We start from the raw sequence: 6,575 nt of genomic DNA, 5'->3' as shown, positions 1-6,575 counted from the left end.
CGCCCTACTCTTGTGCTAAATGATCATCCTCTCTAAAACATCACCTGGTGGCTAGCACCCTACTAGCACTGACTGCTCCTCAGAAATTCATAGCATTGCTACCACTGGACTTCCCCCAGGCTGGGATCTAACACTCAGCTGGGTCTCCAACTACTTTGTCTCGGATTGACTTTGTCTTCGGGATGGTGCCAAGCTATCTCCTTACTCCTCAGAAACTACATCGTAGACCAGGCCAATCCTCCCTTGGCCCTTGTAGGCAGACCAGTTCTGGGGCTCCTTATCAGTTTCTCTCAACTCTCCCATTTGCCTATGAGTACCTAGTTCTGAGCAATGTGTACACCAAGAAAGGACACAAGCATCAAGACACCAATGATGCCAGGTAGGCATTTTTCAATAACTCCATGTCTGCAAGAACAACCAAACACTGACTTCCAAAAGAAATGAACAGAATTCTGTCCAGAAATTGCCAGATTTCTAGTCTCAAACCCTAAAAAGTATCCATCTTTCTCCTACTTTGCTTAGAATTTCTTTTACCCTGGACATTCAGGGTCAAACTGGCAGTAACAAGAACTGGAGAACTAAAGCAATTTTCTTGAGGAGCAGTTGGTAACCTTTCAAAAGTAAGGCACCAGGCTGTTCCCCCCTGATGTTCAGACATGCCTGGGCTGGGGGTGAGAAGACTCCCACCTGCTCTCAGGAAGTAGAGAAGCGTGCTCTCAATGAAAACCACATGATGTAGGTTCCTACCTCAATTTAGAAGACTGATTCTGTTCAAAGCTAGATCATTCCATTCCAGGAAGCACTCTGGCCTCCAGATTGCCTTAAGTTGTTGCTAAAATAATAAAGTGGTCTTAGGCAATTCTCTTAAGTAACTCAGTGCATTCAGGCAAAATATTTTCTCTTTAGTACTCAGGCAATAGAGACTAAAGCAAGATTTGGAATGTTCCTTCTCCAACATAATCAGAAATTAAATACATTCTAGTACAGCAAGGAAAATCAAGTCTGTGATTTAGCAACTTGACAATAGCATGTCCTCAAAAAAGGATGTGAAAATTAATTTCTTAAAGAAAGTAATGAGAAGGATTATAGGGTCCTCAATATACTCATGAACATCCAGTAAGTTTAAAATTTCCTTTGTCAGTTCAGATGTGTCTATATTTTTTTATTACCAAAGTAATCATTTTTATGGCAGGAAAACACACAAAAGCACAGTTTAAAATTTAAATCAAAATGGCGTCCTGGTGTGACATTGTAGGATAAGCACTGGATGGCTAACTGGAAGGTCAGCAGTCCAAACCCATCAGCAACTCCTTGAAAACCCTGTATAGGTGTCTATGAGTCAGAATTGACTCAACAGCATTTAACAACAACAACATAATTTTATAACTCAGAGATGGCCACTATTGACATTTTAGTGAATATGTTTGTCTTTTCTTTTGCACATATACATTTCTCTCCTGATTTTGTTTTTGTACAAAAATGAGAAAATACTGTAAATACTACATGTATCCTTAATGATATATCTCAAATCATTTCTGATGACATTAGCTTTTTTTCTACAACATACTTTAAATGGTTATGTAGTGTTTGCTGTTGGATGTTTAGGTTGTTTCTAATTTTCATTATTGCACGTAACATCTGTAAGTAGTAAAATTTCTTGTTCAGTTTGTGCATCTCTACTTACTATTTTCTTAAGATAAAACCATTAAGGAAGTCAAATTCAGACAGTACACATTTTTTAAGCTTCTGATTTATCTTAACAAGTTACCTGTCAGAAACTGTACCCACTTACAGATTGTGCCCTGTTCCTTACATCTTTGCCAATGGTTGGTGCTGTGGGATAAAGCACTGGACTGCCCTGTCTGTTTGAATCACAATGTCAGCTGTTTCTTAGAAACTCTACACCAGATGTTCCTTAGAAACTCTACACAGGATTGCTATAGTTGGAACTGGAGAATTCCTTTTTGTCAACTTAATAGGTGAAATTGAAAATTTACTGTTTTAATTAGCAGTTCTTTGAATATTAGTCAGAATAAACATTTTGTCACTTGTCTTTTGGACACTTACCTAAATACTTATGACCCCTATCCATTTTTTTATACTATGATACTTATCTTCCTAACATGGCATCAGGATTGGAGGAAGACTCATTAACAACCTACAATATGCAGATGATACAACCTTGCTTGCTGAAAGTGAAGAAGACTTAAAATACTTACTGATGAAGATCAAAAAGCACAGCCTTCAGTACAGATTGCATCTCAATGTAAAGAAAACAACAATCCACTGGACCAAAAAACAACAGTCTTATCAATGGAGAAAAGATTGAATTTGTTAAGGACTTCATTCTTTTTGGATCAACTATCAACACTCATGGAAGCAGCAGTCAAGAAATCAAACTATGTATTGCATTAGGCAAATCTGCTGCACAAGACCTTTTGAAAATGTTGAAGAACAAAGATGTCAGCTTGAGGACTAAGGTGCGACTGACACAAGCCATGGTAATTTCAATAACCTTATATGCATGCAAAAGTCGGACAATGAATAAGGAAGACTGTAGAAGAATTGATGCTTTTGAGTTATGCTGTTGGAGGAGAATATTGAAAGTGCCATGGGTTGCCAAAAGAACAAACAGATCTGTGTTGGAAGAAGTGTAGCCAGAGTGCTCCTTGGAGGCCAGGATGGCCAAACTTCTTCTCTCATCCTTCAGACATATTATCAGGAGGGACCAGTTACTGGAGAAGGATATCATGTTTGGTAAGGTGGAGGGTTAAAGAAGAAGGAAAACCCCCAGCGAGATGGATTGGCAAAGTGGCAGCATCAATGGGCTCAAGTGTGGCAACAGTGGTGAGGTTGGCCCAGGACCAGGCAGTGTTTTGTTTTGTTGTGCACAGGATCACTAAGAGTCAGTATTGACTCGATGGCACCTAAGCAACAACATTAATTTGTGCAAGTTCTTCAAGCATTTAAAGTATTAATCTTCCATATTTCTTACCAATATTTTCCCAAGTTCTTATTTACTTTTTAATATTACTTAGGATGGTTTTTGCATTAGTTATAATCCTTATGCAATTCTGAAAGTGCTTTAAGAACTATGAAACTCTCTCCATCTGGACTCTAAGATCCATTGGCAGTAGAAGGCTGTCTCATTGGAAGCAATTTGAGTTCAAGGGCTCTGTCTCATTGGAGGCAATTTGAGCAGTCTTCTAGTAAGCACATGCAGTGGTCATGGATTCCAAAAACACTGACTCAAAAAGAAAAGAGCTGATATAAATAAAACTGACAGAACCAGCCTGACGGTACCTAACAACAATGCATTTCCCATGTTGTACAACCTTTACCGCTATCCCTTTCCAAATTATTCCACCAGCAGCAACATAAATTCTATGTACCCTAAGCAAAAACTTCCTCTCGGTATTCTCCCTCCCTCTTTGGGTAATCACTAGTAATCTTTGGTTTCTACGTATTTGCTTATTTCATATAAGTGAGATCATATGTGTACAGCATTTGTCCTTTTGTGACTGACGTATTTTGCACAGGATAATGTTTTTAAGGTTTATCCACGTTATATCATGCATCAGGATTTGATTTCTCTTTATGGCAATAAAGTACCTAAAATTCATTAAAAAAAAAAAAAATTAAGACTGAGGTAGAATGAAATTCTACCTGACCAAGATGATTTCTAACCAGTGATGACAGGGGCCAACAAAGTTTTGTACTAAAGAGCCAGAGAGCAAATAACTTAAGCTAAGCAGGCTACATTATCTCGCTCACAACAATTCAGCGTTGCGTGGGTAACATGAAAAGCAGTCATAGCCTACACATAAAAAAAATACAGTGGCTTTGTATCTATCATTAAATGTAAAATATCATTTTATTTACAATACACTAAAATTTGAATTTCACATAATTTACATGTGTGGCTGAATATTACTCTTTTGACTTTTAAAAACTTGTAGAAATGAAAGCACCATTCTTAGCTCATGGACCATACAAAAGCAGGCATCAGACCAGGTTTAGCCCATGAGTATTACTTGGCTAATGTAAATTGAGCCATCACATGTTCCCATCATATTATCTTTTCCTTCAACCCTAGTGGCACCCCTACCAGTCAGCCTGAATAAGAAATAAATCTTTATTGGTATGAGTCACCAAGATTTGTGGATCACTTTGTTACTGCACATACCCTAGCTCAGGCTGACTGATACATACCTCAACATCTTATTTTGCTTGACTCTTAGATATTTGAGTTTAAAAGTCTTTAGATATTTGAGTTTAAAAGTCTTAAATTGAATATTAGTTTCTTCAACAAGAAATTGACAATATTATTTATTCTCATACTGCGGAATCCTGGCATGGTATTATAGGATATGCACAAGAATGTTAACTAAAAGATTGCCAGTTCAAACCCATCAGCTGCTCCTTGGAAATCTATACAAGGTCGCTATGAGTCAGACCGACTCCACAGCACTTAACAACATGTACTCTCACAGGTTTTTAAAAGGATTAAAATTAGGTAATAAATGTGAAAACTGCTTTGTAAATTGCATAATGCATAGAAAGGTTACTATTATAAAATAGCCATAAAGCAAGATAGATTCTGCAAAGTGCTCTATGGTGGTTATGCACCATGGAGTCAGTTCCGATTCATATCAACCCTGTATAGCATTTCCGAGGCTATAAATCTTTATGGCAGCAGAAAGTCTCATCTGTCGCCCACAGAACAGCTGGTAGTTTCAAACTTCTGACCTTGGTATTAGCAGCATGCCTCATAACCACTATGCTACCAGAGCTCCTTAAAGTGCACTATTGTGGTTGTTGTTGTTAAGTGCCATTGAGTCAGTTCTGACCCATAGCAACCCTGTATAGGGTTTCTGAGGAGCAGTTGATGAGCTTGAACCGCCAACCTTTCAGTTCAAATCGACTTTGCAGTCCAGTGCAATAACCCACAGCGCCACACCAGGCTCTATAGAAGTATAGAAATAAAAAGTAGTACGGGGAGGGAGGGACTCATGGTAACTGAGACAGCGGGAGTCTTCATGAGAAAGTGGCATTGAACTAGATATTGAAAGACTGTCAGCATTCTTGTAGGAACAAACACAAAGGTAAGTCCTAACAACCCAACCTTCAATTTCCTAACTCTTTGTCCTTCTTTGAGGTCCTCAGACTGGTATCTATTCATTGTTGTTGTTGTTAAGTGCCATCGAGTTGGTTCCGACCCATAGCGACCCAGTACAGGGTTTCCGAGGGTATAAATCTTTATGGGAGTAGAAAGCCTCATCTTTCTCCCGCGGCGCAGTTGGTAGTTTCGAACCGCTGACCTTAAGGTTCGCAGCCCGATTCGTAACCACTATGCTACCAGAGCTCCTTCATTACATTTAGGGAAATTCTGTTGGAGATAAACAGCCCCTACTACAAGAAGTCTCTGAAATGTTCATTCTGAAATCTTATATTTTAAACAATTTCATTTCAACTCAGAGTGAAGACAGCCCACAAGAGTCAGCAACATAATTGCTCTTTTAACAGCCCAGGTCACCCTTAGCACATTTAATTATTCCATAATTACTCATACCTATGGCCCAATGTGGAAATTATATGTGAATTATTGATCTTTATGATGAATATAAAAGAAAAGCAGTCATTATTCTCTGTCCCCAGAAGGTCTACTCCCACTTTTAATGAGGACAAACAGCTCTCTGTGGGCAAGAAGGAAAGTTAGGGGCAGACCTGGAGGCCAGAAGTACCATAGTTGTGAGCTTGGAGACCTCAAAAAGGATAAAGGTACAAAATGCTTACGATTTTCCAGAAATACCTCACCTTCAGTTTATCTTGCCCAGATTCACAAATCACAAACGTTCCCTGAGACACCCAACTGTTCAGTTGGAAATGATTTCATAGTACTCAAACGTTGAGACTTTTGTATATGCATGAGCTTTAAAGCCATCAAAACCCCCATGACTAGCCACAAAGTCTGTACTAGAAACACTGTACGCCACCCTTTACATCTTCACTCAGATTGCAGACTTTGAGCCTCTCCTAAACCAGTGCTCGGTATTTAGGCTTCAATCAGGTAAACAGATGCCATTGCAGTTACAGTTACAACTGATGGCAATTTCTTGTATGTCAGAGCAGAACTGTGCCCTATATCTTCTGAGGTGCCTCTGGCTACACTTGAATTGTTCACACCTCCCAGGAATACTGAACTTCGACATTGTTGTTGTTGTTGTTAGGTGTCAACAAGTCAATACCAACTCACAGTGACCAACAGAATGAAACATTGCCCGATCCTGGGCCAACCTCACAATCATTGCTACATTTGATCCTATTGCTGCTCTCACTGTGCCAATCCATCTCGTTGGGGGGGCTTCCTCTTTTTCTCCAACCCTCCACTTTACCAAGTTTACCAAGAATTTGGGCTTACTGCCTGAGGGAACCAGCATTCACCGAGGGCCCATCTGAAAGAATGACGTCATCCACATCTCCACTGAGGCCCCTCCGGCAAGAGCACCAAGGAGTCAGCCAGATGTTTCCACAGCAGAGAAGACTTTAAGAACTGTTTAACCCTTAGAGAACTG

Source organism: Chrysochloris asiatica, unplaced genomic scaffold, assembly GCF_000296735.1.
Source record: "Chrysochloris asiatica unplaced genomic scaffold, ChrAsi1.0 scaffold00084, whole genome shotgun sequence".
In the NCBI taxonomy this organism is placed as follows: domain Eukaryota; kingdom Metazoa; phylum Chordata; class Mammalia; order Afrosoricida; family Chrysochloridae; genus Chrysochloris; species Chrysochloris asiatica.
The sequence above is the reverse complement of the archived record's forward strand: the minus strand, read 5'-3'. Positions refer to the sequence as shown.